This window comes from Tasmannia lanceolata, unplaced genomic scaffold (genome assembly GCF_043159265.1).
Source record: "Tasmannia lanceolata isolate RefF3 unplaced genomic scaffold, GAP_Taslan_0.1 ptg000016l, whole genome shotgun sequence".
Classification (NCBI taxonomy): Eukaryota; Viridiplantae; Streptophyta; class Magnoliopsida; order Canellales; family Winteraceae; genus Tasmannia; species Tasmannia lanceolata.
Genome location: NW_027518693.1, coordinates 13003901 through 13017723, shown reverse-complemented (window position 1 = coordinate 13017723; position 13823 = coordinate 13003901). Strand labels below are relative to the sequence as shown.

At 40.5% G+C, this 13823-nt stretch overlaps 1 long non-coding RNA gene across 1 annotated transcript; it reads right to left on the bottom strand.

Moving 5' to 3' along the window:
• Positions 1-2192: 2192 nt before the first annotated feature.
• LOC143849123 (uncharacterized) lies at positions 2193-13304 on the bottom strand. Its single transcript, XR_013235565.1, has 2 exons — positions 12582-13304; positions 2193-2610 (listed from the first exon to the last, which is right to left on the bottom strand). It is a non-coding gene; the product is annotated as an uncharacterized LOC143849123 (long non-coding RNA).
• Positions 13305-13823: the final 519 nt, after the last annotated feature.

Below are 13823 nucleotides of genomic sequence, written 5' to 3'. Positions count from 1 at the left end.
CATTCTGATGAGGTTTGAAGGATGCAGGAGTAGATTTTATACTCCGCTGGGAATTAAAGTTTCTGAAACTGACTCCAAAAGAAACAATTTGATCAAGGAATTCAACTCAAAGAGTATGGTCAAGCTTCTCTGGTTTCTATTTGCTAAGAATAGATATCCCAGTTATCATTGTGTAATATCTTTTATGACGCAAGTCATAAAAGATGCCCCTAGTATGATGTGCTTCCATGACAAAGTCTTAAGAAGGCAGAACCAAGGTAAGTAGAAAAAATTTGAGTTTGCATGGGTTCTTTCTTTGGTATAGTGGTAAAACCAACTCTACAAAGGCTGAACGTAAGAATTCTTCATTTTGCTCAGTGTTTGAGGCTTTGATGTTTCAGGCAGGTCAGAATAAAAAATCTCTTGCCCTTCTTTGATTCTTAAACCAGGATCTACTTTGAATTTTCTTTTCACTTTGGAAGGTATACACCCATTCTCTCCAGTGCCAAACACTTTTGATTCTAAAAGAAAAACAATGATAAACCAGAAACAGACTTCTGATGACTCTTTCAAAGAAGACTTACAATATTCAAGGGACTTGACTAAATTTTGATTCACCCTTAGATAAAATGTGTTATTTTGTTATGGTAAGGTTAGCCACTCTTAGAGCACTCTCAAAAACTATGTCAAGATGACCTAATTTCCTCCATCGGGATCTCCGTCATGGTTGTTACCCCTTTCGGATTGCTCGGTCTTAATGCCCCTAGTTTAAAAAGGTGTCAAAATAAGTCTCGCTGACACTACTCGGATTCCAGGATTCTGCCCTGTGCAGAGGTGGCTTCTCCGTCTCCCTGATTTCTCTCTTCAAAAGAAGTCATAACTTTTGCTTTCCAAGCTTTCAGTCTGAAAGACCACTTATCTCAACTTTTGCTTGTACTCAAACTTGGGAATTCTACGTAACTGAGGAACTCCTTCTGCTTCTATTCAACTCAACTGTTCATGGGAAGTCTTTGCCCTTGACTGGATTACCTCTTCAAGTTTTCAATCCAGCAGACCACTACCCTGACTTTTTGCATAAGCTAACTCTTTTGGCTGTTAACTTAGCAAATGTATATCTCTAGGCCGCCCTTTCGGGTTTTCAACCTAGTGGGTCTTCAGACTCTCATTCTTTTCTTTCTGTTTTTCTTTTCATTCGCCTCGAACCTTTGCTTGTTTCACCAGAAGGACTTTCTAGGTGGACTTGGGTTCGAAAGGGTTGAATACCTAAGGTTCTAAAGATTTGAACCGAATCTGGTCTAGCCAGACTACCTACATACCCCAAAGATGGAGGATCAGATCCGCATAGTTCGCTTTGGGATTTTTCAAAGAATGGTTTAGCATTTAGCTTCAAAATTTTCAAAGGGGATTTTATCCCAAGGTTTGACCGAACTTGAATTAATCAAGTTGCCTACGTACCCCTGAAGAGGTGGGGATCAGGTCCGACGTAGTTCGGGTGCATAAATGCCCCGGGTTTATAATGTGTTTGAAAAGAAGTTGTTTTAATTTTGCTTTTGGCCCAAAGGGTTTACAAATGGATTTTAAAACATTAGGATTTTGGCTATAAAAGCTCAAACGATCAAGGATGGCCTCCTGATGTATTTGATGTACAAGCCCTTTTGTTTAAGGTTCAAAGCCTTTGAAATTTTTTTTTTTTTAGGAGTCTGGCGGTTTTCTGGCAAAACTTCAACCACTGTGCTCCACTCCCGTCTCAAAGATCTTGAATTTATGCTCAAGATTCCACAACTCTGTCTGAAAATCTTCTCTCAATATCTCATCAGCTCCACAGGATGCCTGACGCTTATCTCTTTAAAATTTTATTCCTCAACTGGATGTCTAAAGCAGATGAAGTCTTGCTTTGATCAACGACAGGGCATTCCCCTGGTTTATCCTTATAGGATCAAGCAAAACTACCTCAAACCCCTCTAAACAGGTTTATCAATTCTTTGCGCTCCTTAGGAGATAAAGTTTTTCCAATCCATCCATCCCGAGTTTCGGATTTCGATACCACTATCAATGGCTTTGATTTCTTCTTTAAGTGGCTATGCTCGACGCTCTTCCTCTCGTTCGACCATCTTTCAGATCTCGAGGTGAATTTCGTCTGCATTCTCATCCGAGAAGGGGGTCTTTAGTTGTTTAAACATTAGATCTAAGAGTGAATCATAGAGTATCAAAGATACGAAATCAACAATTTTATTGAATTGAGGACTGTAAGTACATTGATGATTTTTGACACACCTCAATGGGCTCTTCAACAGTTCTGATAGAAAACAGAATACTGACTCTGTATAAGAAAGATTGACAGACATGACTTCATTTTTTTTTTTAACATCTACGTAACTGAACTTTTTCAACTTAGAGAGAAGAAAGTTGATGTACACTCAATGAAAGACAAATCTAAAGATACAGGACACTTCTTCAAAGGTAGTGAACTGACACTGAAAGCTTATAGGTGATACACCTTTCCTCATGATAATGATAACTATAAAGTTCAATCCCGGAGTAGAAATCACAGAAAAGACAACTCCACAAGGTCTAGGTTAAATGGGGCAACAAAAGGCTTATGTTGACAATGTGGGTAAAACAATAGACTGCCTGGATCAAGTATGATTAGAAATAGTCAGTCTTTAGAAAAAATGGTCTTTCGCTAAACATAGACTCTTGACTTGGAAGCACACACACTAGATCAATAGTCATGGGATAAAGATTCTGAACAAACAGAGAAAAGAGTAATCTTGAAATACACCAAAGGGTATTTTATTCTAAAAATCAAAGAAATATTGTCTATGAAGGTCAAAGCGAAATAGACAGTGATATTATGACCTACATCAACAGGGTTTCAATGAATTCTCAATCCACACCTTGAAGTCTCATTTGAGTATAACTGCTCTTCTTTTTGGGAATGAAAGAGTCAGGAACGATAAACATCCATAATCAAAATAAATTTCGATCTCAGCAATGATCATGCACTCAAAGAATACAGGTAAGATCAAACTTTTCCATTAATGATTTTGATATGATCCAAGGGTAAAAGATATATGATAGGTAAACATGGATCAAAAAATCAATGGCTCAGATAATAGACCATGGCCATAAGAATGACAAAAGTAGGGTCAAAGACCAGATCTAAAATCTGAATGATGGATATCAACAACTGTACGATCAATATGAGATGAAATGATAGACCATGGTCATAAGGACAGCAAACGAGCTATCGGCCAGATCTCAAGACAAACAGGTTGACAAATAAGGATCTAATCCTACTAAATGATGTATACATGAGAATCAAGACAAGGCAGACTGACTCCAAAGGATAGCAATCATGCTTAACATACTTTTGGATAAAATCCAGCAGCATAACGGCTATATGAGGAGGTCAAGGTCCAGACTAAGTAAACTGACTCTAAAGAGTAGCCGTCATGCTCAAAATGTTCTGGATAAAATCCGGCAGCATAACAACTATACAAGGGATCACCCTAGCTCAATCGAAAGGTATGAATAACGGTTACTAGAGAAGGGTGATCAACAGATGGACTAACCAAAGGTGAGAATATACAACAATGGGTCAAACCCTATAATCAACAGATCAAGGGCTAAACTCGGCCAAGGTAATGACGGTCAAAATCCACTGACTAGATCTAGATCTAAATTCGGAATGGATATAACCGACTGAAAGGAATAAGGAATCTCTGACTAAGAGGAGAACCATAATATACATAATCAGTATATATAAGTAAATACACATACACACAAATCCTAACCAGGGGCACCAGCCCTAATTCTAATCTAGCGGAGTCGAGAAAATCTCGACTCAAGACAGACTGATGAGTGTGCTAGGACCATGTTGTAGCCATATAAAATGAGCTACCCTAGTCTACAAATGGGGCAAAGCTCCTAACTCTAGGCTCCACATGTGTGAGCAACACATGTTCGACCCTATATGAATGCAATATCCTTATATAAACACGGGTACTTCCTAGTTGGGCTTCACTAGGTCAGTAAGTATATATATAATATATAAAACAAAGTAGGGCTCCGGACTCAATCTAATGGGTACCATGCGTATGAAACATACTTAACATGTATAACTCAAGTGCACCGAGTGTTATACATAGAATGCTTCATTGCTCATCGGCTGCTGTAAACACAAGTGCACCGAGTGTTTACGGCTGCAGCGTTGGCGCATAGCTTGGAAATAGATTCAACAGTACCATCAGGGTGAAGACATCCCAGTCGGGCACGCATTGAATCTATCCCGTGGAGCCAAGAAGGAAAAACAAGGAAAAACAAATATGATAATGCATGATGTGTAGTGTGTGAATCCCTTGTTTTAATTACGCACCTGCCTGGCGCCCCTGGATTCTAACGATAGAGTTCCCATTTAAAATGATTTTAGCTCAAATTTCTCCAAAGTTAGCAAAAATGGCATTTTTATAGAGTTAGGCAATGTTTCAAGAACTCCCCAGCAGAGTCGCCAGCCTGTGGACCCCGATCCGGAGAGGACGACGAGTGCGGCGAGGGACGCGAGGTCCCCACAGCAATCCTCTAAGATCTCCACAATGTGAAGGAGAGCTCTGCCAAGGAACTCTCGAAACGGATGCCACCCTCACAGCATAGCACGAGTGGCGATACAAAACGAATGAGATACATCCTGATCAGGAGCCAGGGCTCGAAACCGAGATGTACCTAAAAAGAACTCAGAGTCGCCATCCATGGATAGGCCATGGAACCCTAAAATCAAATCCTCTGTGCAATGGATAACCAGAAATATATATGGGTTCGTGCCTGGTTACGAATGGGGAAGGTCTGAGAGCACCCCCAATTCGCCCGAGTGCAAGCACTTGGTCTCTTATGCCATTTTCATTAATTCCAAAGAAGTTTGAGTAAAAATCATGTGAAATGGGAACAATCCTCAGGAATCGTCTACCTAAGCATGCATTTCCTGAGAATGGAGAAATAAACACGTAAAATGAAATGAAAAATGTGTCACCTAAGCAAAGCTAGGTTATGAGTGACATGCCTAATGGGTGTCTAAGTTTCTGGTGGACACGCACATGCAAGCTACAACCAAAGGTATAGTATCAGTACAAGAAAGTAAGAAAACATATCAAAACATGAGACACAAATCTATGCTATGTATGACGGGACAAGACAAGTCCTAACTCTAATGCAGGACTGGACTCGGACCAGAATGGCCATCCATCCTAGCTGCGCTACGTATCCCGGCCTCGGGAAGAATCGGAGCCCACGTAGTTCGATGCCCTATTCTAAATTATGATGCCTAAGACATCTAGCCCTCTATCCTAGACTCGATCTAAAAGACCGAACCAGTTATTAAAGGTTCTTGTATGATTATTAAAATTCCAGTGAATTGTGGATTTTAGGACACCCTATATGCCCTAACTAATGCAAGTTGATTAGCCTTAGGCTAATGCAGGTGGTTCCTACAATCCTATGTGTAACTAGGCTGTGCAACCTAATGAAAACCACGGGCTGACTATATGCCTAGTCTAGCCATCGGTTCGACTAAATGTCTAACCGATCGACTCGAGGCCTCCTAACTCTAGGGACACTCACACGACAGGACATACCATATCAATACAAATCAAGACAAACTCCTAACTCTAGAACACAACCTAAACAGCTAGGACATACTCCTAACTCTAGAGGAAGATCTTTTTGAAAATGGTTTGAATATTTTTGTAACTTTGAAAAATTTAAAATTTTTATTTTTAAAGGTTTGGCTGGACTTGGGATGTGGATCCCAAGCTGCACTACGTACCTCGTGGAAGAGGATCAAGCCAACGTAGTTCGAAACGAACTCTCTACCTATCAAACACTTACGGCAAATCAACTATGCTCTAATAATACTATTATAAGAGCAAATGAGTCAAAGACTCTCTAATGACAGTAACTGGAGAATAAATGAGTCAAAGACTCTCTAATAAAAGCGACTAAAGGATAAACGAGTCAAAGACTCTCTAATAAGAGCAACTGATAACACTGAAATGAGATAACGAAGTCAAAGACTCTCTAATAATACTGCAAATAAAACAGATGAGTCAAAGACTCTCTAAAAACGGAAACACGAGTCAAAGACTCCAATGACACCAACTAAAAGATAAATGAGTCAAAGACTCTCTAAAGGAAAAGAAACACGAGTCAAAGACTCCACTAACATTAACTAAAGGATTAATGAGTAAAGACTCTCTAAAAGAGATGAAAAACACGAGTCAAAGACTCCACTAACACCAACTAAAGGATATATGAGTCAAAGACTCTCTAAAGGAAAAGAAATACGAGTCAAAGACTCCACTAACACCAACTAAAGGATAAATGAGTCAAAGACTCTCTAAAAGAGATGAAAATACGAGTCAAAGACTCCACTAACACCAACTAAATGATATATGAGTCAAAGACTCTCTAAAGGAAAAGAAATACGAGTCAAAGACTCCACTAACACCAACTAAAGGATAAATGATTCAAAGACTCTCTAAAAGAGATGAAAATACGAGTCAAAGACTCCACTAACACCAACTAAAGGATATATGAGTCAAAGACTCTCTAAAGGAAAAGAAACACGAGTCAAAGACTCTACTAACACCAACTAAAGGCTAAATGAGTCAAAGACTCTCTAAAGGAAAAGAAACATGAGTCAAAGACTCTACTAACACCAACTAAAGGATAAATGAGTCAAAGACTCTCTAAAAGAGGTGAAAACACGAGTCAAAGACTCTACTAACACCAACTAAAGGATATACGAGTCAAAGACTCTCTAAAGGAAAAGAAACACGAGTCAAAGACTCCACTAACACCAACTAAAGGATAAATGAGTCAAAGACTCTCTAAAAGAGATGAAAACACGAGTCAAATCAGATAATATAAGATTGAAAATCTGTGATCAAGATGAAATGAGATAGCATAAGATTGCTTTCAACGGATGGATCATGAATGACTAATCCTATGAGATCTTTGGAAATGAATGGGATTTACATCCTAACCCCAAAGGAAAAGTTTTTTAATCTTCGCACATTTTATCAGTGTTACCTGAAGGCATCAACCCTAACCCTAATCTAGCGGAGTGGAGAAAGGATCTCGACTCATGACTTTGTTTGTGTACCTAGGACCGATCGTAGCCATTGGAAGATGGACTACGGCCTAATCTAGACACAAATGGGTAGGATATCCTAAACTAGGCTCACACACGTGATGCACATGTGTTCGTATACTACATGCATGTGTGGGTTAATCTAGGGGTAAGGCCAAGAGTTCCCTTAGCGCGAATCCATGTTCGATATACTGTACCAGTGTCCGGCGTATCAGTACGTGAACAAGAGATCCGTTTACGTACCATAAAGGTACTAGGCTAAGGGTGGAATGCTTCTCTAGCACAGAGGCACCAGGTGATGAAATCCCAGTCAACCATGCTAGATAACACTCCGGGTTCCTAAAATAGGACGTGTGTGCATGTGAGATGCAGGGGTTTAGATGCAAGTGATGTAAGTGTGTGCAATAAGTTCGCGCAATCTATGATACCTTCAGGTTTTGTTAGATTAAGTTTGAGTAAATGTGATTTTATCAATGGATTTTATCAATTTTAATTTCGAATTTCGAATGTTGAAAATCACTTGGTAGTAATTAATTTCAAATTTTCAATGGATTGTATCAATTTTAAGCATATGAATGATTTTACAAGTGAAATTATTGCAAACGAATTCGAAATGAGTTGAAATTTCTACAGCAGCAAGATGGGAATGTATGTAGCTTAATAGATGAGTTTTGCAGATTTTTACATTAAATTCATATTTAATCTTGATTTAACAATTAAATGACCAGATTGCCAAATTAACACAGAAACTACAAGAAATAGACATATAAATTCTATGAAATTTCTACAGAAATAAGATATCAATAAAATGAGCATACGGTGAGAATTTCATAAATTATAAAGACTATTTACTACCGATTTCGGATTTTACAATTTTCAGACCAGATTAAGAATTAACACTACATCCCATATGAAAACAGATCCAAATCACTCGAAAAGTTTACAGTAACAAGAAATATGGAAGATAAGACTACTGTAAAAATTTTAAGAATTTTAAGGGTGATTTGATGTCAGTAACAAGTCTCACAAAATCTGATAATTTTCAAAGAAAGCATTAAATAATATACCAAATAAACTCCAAAAATCCTTAAAAATTCATGGTAAAATGAATCAGTACCATATTAATTTCCCACGAAATTGCATTAAATTTGGAATCTGTTTGGTATATAATTTAATTTTTCTTCGTCAAAAGATGTTTTTTTTGAAGAGTTTTCTATTTTTAAAACACAATTTGCGGAAAAAATCAGAAAAATTCGGAAAAATACAGAAATATTTTGAGAAAAATGCACCTACCTGTGGTGAAGATCTTGCCGCCGCCGATCCGATCCGCCGTCTTTCGCTTTCTCTTAGAGGGAAGGATTGGGAGGTGATTGGGAGAGATAATGGAAGAAGAATATAGGGAAAGGGATTTGAGGGAGTGATTGGAAGAGATAATGGAAGAGAAAGAGATAATGGAAGGTAAATCTCCTTTTTTTCTCCTCTTTTTTATGGATGGGAAGGAAGATATATATAGGGAGAGAAAGAGAGAGAGAGATGTGTTGGTGGAGAGCTCATCATGTTGTCCCTCTTAGTGGAGAATCCATCATCATTCTTCTTAGTGGAGGGCCCATCATGTTTCTTAGTGGAGAATCCATCATCATTCTTCTTAGTGGAGGGCCCATCATGTTTCTTAGTGGAGAATCCATCATCATTCTTCTTAGTGGAGGGCCCATCATGTTTCTTAGTGGAGAATCCATCATCATTCTTCTTAGTGGAGGGCCCATCATGTTTCTTAGTGGAGAATCCATCATCATTCTTCTTAGTGGAGGGCCCATCATGTTTCTTAGTGGAGAATCCATCATTATTGTTCTTAGTGGAGGGCCCATCATGTTTCTTTAGTGGAGAATCCATCATTATTGTTCTTCATAAGAGGCCTCACAAGAGGCCCTACTGAGGCCCCACAATGTGGGCCCCACAACGCCGGCCCCACAACGTGGGCCCCACAATGTGGGCCCTCGGTTGATTCGAATTTTAAACAAATGTTCAATGCGGGCCCACCAAACGGGTCTAAATTCTCCCTCGCTTGGATTCTTATGAATAATCTCTCTCAACCTCTCACGGAAAAATGCGAAACATGGCGGAAATGATCGGATGGGGTTTCTCCCAAGCATAGCGAACTTGGGTCCGGTCAAAATGGGGTGTCTACAGAATCAACCCTAATCCTAGTCTAGCGGAGTGGAGAGAGGATCTCGACTCATGACTTTGTTCGTGTATCTAAGGACCGATCGTAGCCATTGGAAGATGGACTACGGCCTAATCTAGACACAAATAGGTAGGATATCCTAAACTAGGCTCACACACGTGATGCACATGTGTTCGTATACTACATGCATGTGTGGGTTAATCTAGGGGTAAGGCCAAGAGTTCCCTTAGCGCGAATCCATATTCGATATACTGTACCAGTGTCCGGCGTATCAGTACGTGAACAAGAGATCCGTTTACGTACCATAAAGGTACTAGGCTAAGGGTGGAATGCTTCTCTAGCACAGAGGCACCAGGTGATGAAATCCCAGTCAACCATGCTAGATAACACTCCGGGTTCCTAAAATAGGATGTGTGTGCACGTGAGATGCAAGGGTTTAGATGCAAGTGATGTAAGTGTATGCAATATGTTTGCGCAATCTACGATGCCTTCAGGTTTTGTTAGATTAAGTTCAAGTAAAATGTGATGAGAAAATAAAACAAGACAAAGTAATCTATCAAGTATAGAGTTTTTATGAGCCAGTTAAATTAAATTCAAATGAATTATCTTTTGAAATTTTAATGAAGTTAGGTGATCCCCAGCAGAGTCGCCAAACTGTGGGACCCGATCCCGCGAGAGGGGTGGGACGCGAGCCGCCGCGCGCTCTCTCTTGGTCTCCCGTACCCACGCGATTGGCGTGTGTATTTAATTATTGATTTGAATTCGTCTTTCATGTGAACTTGGGATCACTAAGGCAATCCGAATTCCACACGAAAGAGACTGACAGAGTCGCCACCTAGATGTGGGATCTAGGACCCGAAATTAACCAGAAATCTAGACTCGCTACCTGGTTACGAGAATGGAAGGTATGGGGAGTTATCCGCCACATGCACCATTCCTGCCCGATAATCGGTCTTCGATTCCAAAAGCTAACTCTTTTAAATTTATTTTAAATGGCTCATTCAACTCTATGTTAATGTGCGAACTAAGTGACATGCATCCTATGATCTAATTTCAATGAGAATCCTAAATGTGTATCTTGATTTATTAATTTGTCTGGATTCAATCTAAGTGAAAGTTCTCCTAGAATTCTAATTTCATGGAAAGTCCTAAGTGATTTGATTAAGTATTTACAAGAAAATTAATATACAAAACACCACAATTTGTTGTGGTGCCGACTCGCGGGTGGTATGCCATCAGACATCCAAGCTGCCTACGTACCCAAGCCTCACTGGGATCAGAGTCGACGTAGTTCGGTGCACCTAAGCTAAGCTACTTATGCCTAACTCAACTAGGACACCAACCTAGACGGGATTGACTGTTTCAACAGTTTTAGGAGAAGTTATTTAATTCAAGTTGAGGATTTTATTATCTTAGGATTTCATCTAAGATGCTATATGATTCTCATCTAAATGCAAATGGTCCCTTAGACTAATGCAGGTTTGCCTACATCCTAGTTTACTAGGCTTGTCCTAGGGAAAGATTGGGTGACTAGTGTAACTAGACCTATGGCACGGTTGCTATACATAGCAAACGTCCGTGATGAGGCTGGACTCCTAACTCTAGGACTCCCTAAAACCTAAGACTCCCTAAAACTTAGGACACGACACGACACCGGTGTTCCTAAATTAGGCTCTAAGGGTCCTTACGACGGAAACCGTAATCCAACGGTTCCGAGAGACACGAGGTGAATCGATTTCAGTTCTTGAGGTTAGTGAAAAAAGGGATGGAAGAGATGATGAAATAGTGTGAGGGAATGAGAAAGATAGAGAAAGGTGCGACTGAACTTGGGAGTGCCAAATTGCCTACGTACCCCGCGATGGGGATCAAGCCACACGTAGTTCCGCTGGGGAGGTTACTTGGATTTTGGAAAACAGAATTGGTATTTGGATCAGGAATCGGGTTTTTATTTCAGCATTGGACTTGAGATTCAGAAACATTGATTTAGCAATGGGATTTTGGAATTAGGAATTTGCATCAAAGAATTGAGCATATAGGAATCATCAAGGGTTTGAATTTTGGGAATTCAAAATGGGCGGGATTATGAGATTCGGCCAAATGGATTCAGACATTCGACTCAGATTGTGTTGGGATATGACTTGGTTAGGCAAAAGGGAGGAAGTTCTATTAGGTATAAACGGGCATTAGTAGAATAGGGGAATGACTCGGTTGTGACATGGAAGGCCGCCACTTGGTCGAATGCGACTCGGTTGCATTGGGATGGGTTGATTAAGGAATTGGATTGAGTCAACTAAGGGGAGAGTCCAATCGGTTAAAGAGGTTGAGCATACTCGACTAGAGAGTTGGGTCAACTCGACTAGGGAGGTTGGCTAGAGTTGACTCAGTTGAGCTGGGTTGGGATCCCACTTGGTTGGATTGTATTGGGGCGATTTGACTTAAGCTGCAGGTGGCCTGGCTGGGTTAGATTTAATGTAACCAGATTTATGGATAAATGGTGTGCCTCAGTGAGTGGACAAAGGTATGGCTTGGGTTGATGTGACTCGGTTATAGGGTTTAAGGCTTATGGGTATGGGGTTTAGTGAGTTGGGTCTAAGTTAGGAGCAAACCCGAGACTAGCCATGGTCTAACCAGGAGGAGGCAGGGTACAAACCAGGGTGCACCAGGGTGCGAACCAGCAGGGAACCAGGGTGCGAACCAGCAGGGGAACCAGGGTGCAACCAGCAGGGAACCTGGGTGCAACCAGCAGCGAACCTGGGTGCAACCAGGGTCTAACCAGAGTGCGAACCAGCAGGGAACCAGGGTGCGAACCAGTATCGAACCTGGGTGCAACCAGCAACGAACCTGGGTGCAACCAGGGTCTAACCAGAGGCTAACCAGGGGGAACCATGGTGTGAACCAGGGTACGAACCAGAGTACAACCAGGGGCTGGCCAGGATGCGAACCAGGGTGCGAATTAGTAGGGAACCAGAGTGCGAACCAGCAGGGAACCAGGGTGCAACCAGTATCGAACCTGGGTGCAACCAGCAGCGAACCTGGGTGCAACCAGGAGCTAACCAGAGTACAACCAGGGGGAACCATGGTGTGAACCATTAGGGAAAAATAAAAATGAAGATCAGATGGGTTAAGAGAAGAGGGAAACATGTATAACTTCAAAGTCTACCATCAAGAAGAATATGAGTAAAGATTGATCCTAGATGCTTCCTAACATGGTTTTTCTTTTAAAGTAAAAGATATGCATGAAAACAGACCCTACATAAAATTGAAATAAATGTCTACCTCTTTGAAAACCCACTTTGTGTTTGATTTTTCTTTGATGTTAATTCCTTGAAGATGATTCCTTGCTTGATAATGACCGCTTTTGATATATATCACCCAACGTATAAAATCACCCGATCCGGCAAGGATGGCCGAACCCTTGAAGAGATGAGGGAGAGGGATGAATTTTCTAAGAGAGGGGTTCTTTTTTTCTTCTCTTCTTCCTCCTCCTCATTTGGATGGTGGGATGAGAGGGTATTTATAGGAGAATGGGATAGGAGGTTAGGTGAGGTTAGGTGAGGTTAGGTGAGGTTAGGTAAGGTTAGGTGAGGTTAGGTGGTTAGGTGAGGTTAGGTGAGGTTAGGTGAGGTTTGGATGGTTAGGATGAGAGGAGAGGTTAGGTGAGGTTAGGTGAGGTTTGGATGGTTAGGATGAGAGGAGAGGTTAGGTGATTTTGGATGGTTAGACCTAGGTCGAGATCTGCCATTGATCTAACGATTTACGGAAATCGGGTCTCGGAATGGAATCAGGGTCCGGGCTATGAAGTGACCCTAGCTTATTTTGTCCCGATTGATGATCCGTAAAGTCAGATCAAGATATTAATGACCTAAAACATATAAATCAATGATAGAGGGGGTTCTCACATGGATTTAACACACTAAATTCACCAATCAGGGTATTTTTCAATTTTTCGGGTCTAATCATCTCACCAGGTACATCTCTTTATCATTTTGTTTTTTTCAAAAAATTTGATGATGCATACTTTACCAATGAAATTCTACGGATCAATATATTAGGTTATTGTTGGTTAAAGTAAGGCAAAATGTGGGTGTCTACAGTTACCTAAAGGGGTCAAGCCTGTAGGAGGCTATAAATGGGTCTTTAAGACCAAAAGAGACTCTAAGGGCGGGATTGAAATATATAAGGCCAGACTAATCGCTAAGGGGTTCACTCAGAAAGAGGGAATAAACCACAAAGAGACTTTCTCTCCAGTATCAAGGAAAGACTCTTTAAGGATAGTTATGGCTTTGGTGACTCATTATAACTTAGAGTTACACCAGATGGATGTGAAGACTGCATTTTTAAATGGTGACCTTCATGAGGATGTCTATATGATTCAGCCTGAAGGTTTTAAGGCTGAGAGCGAAGAGCACCTAGTCTGTAGGCTTAAAAAGTCAATTTAAGGACTTAAGCAGGCTTTTAGGCAGTCGTATCTAAAATTTCATGAGGTAGTGTTTAGTTTTGGGTTCAAGGAAAATGCTG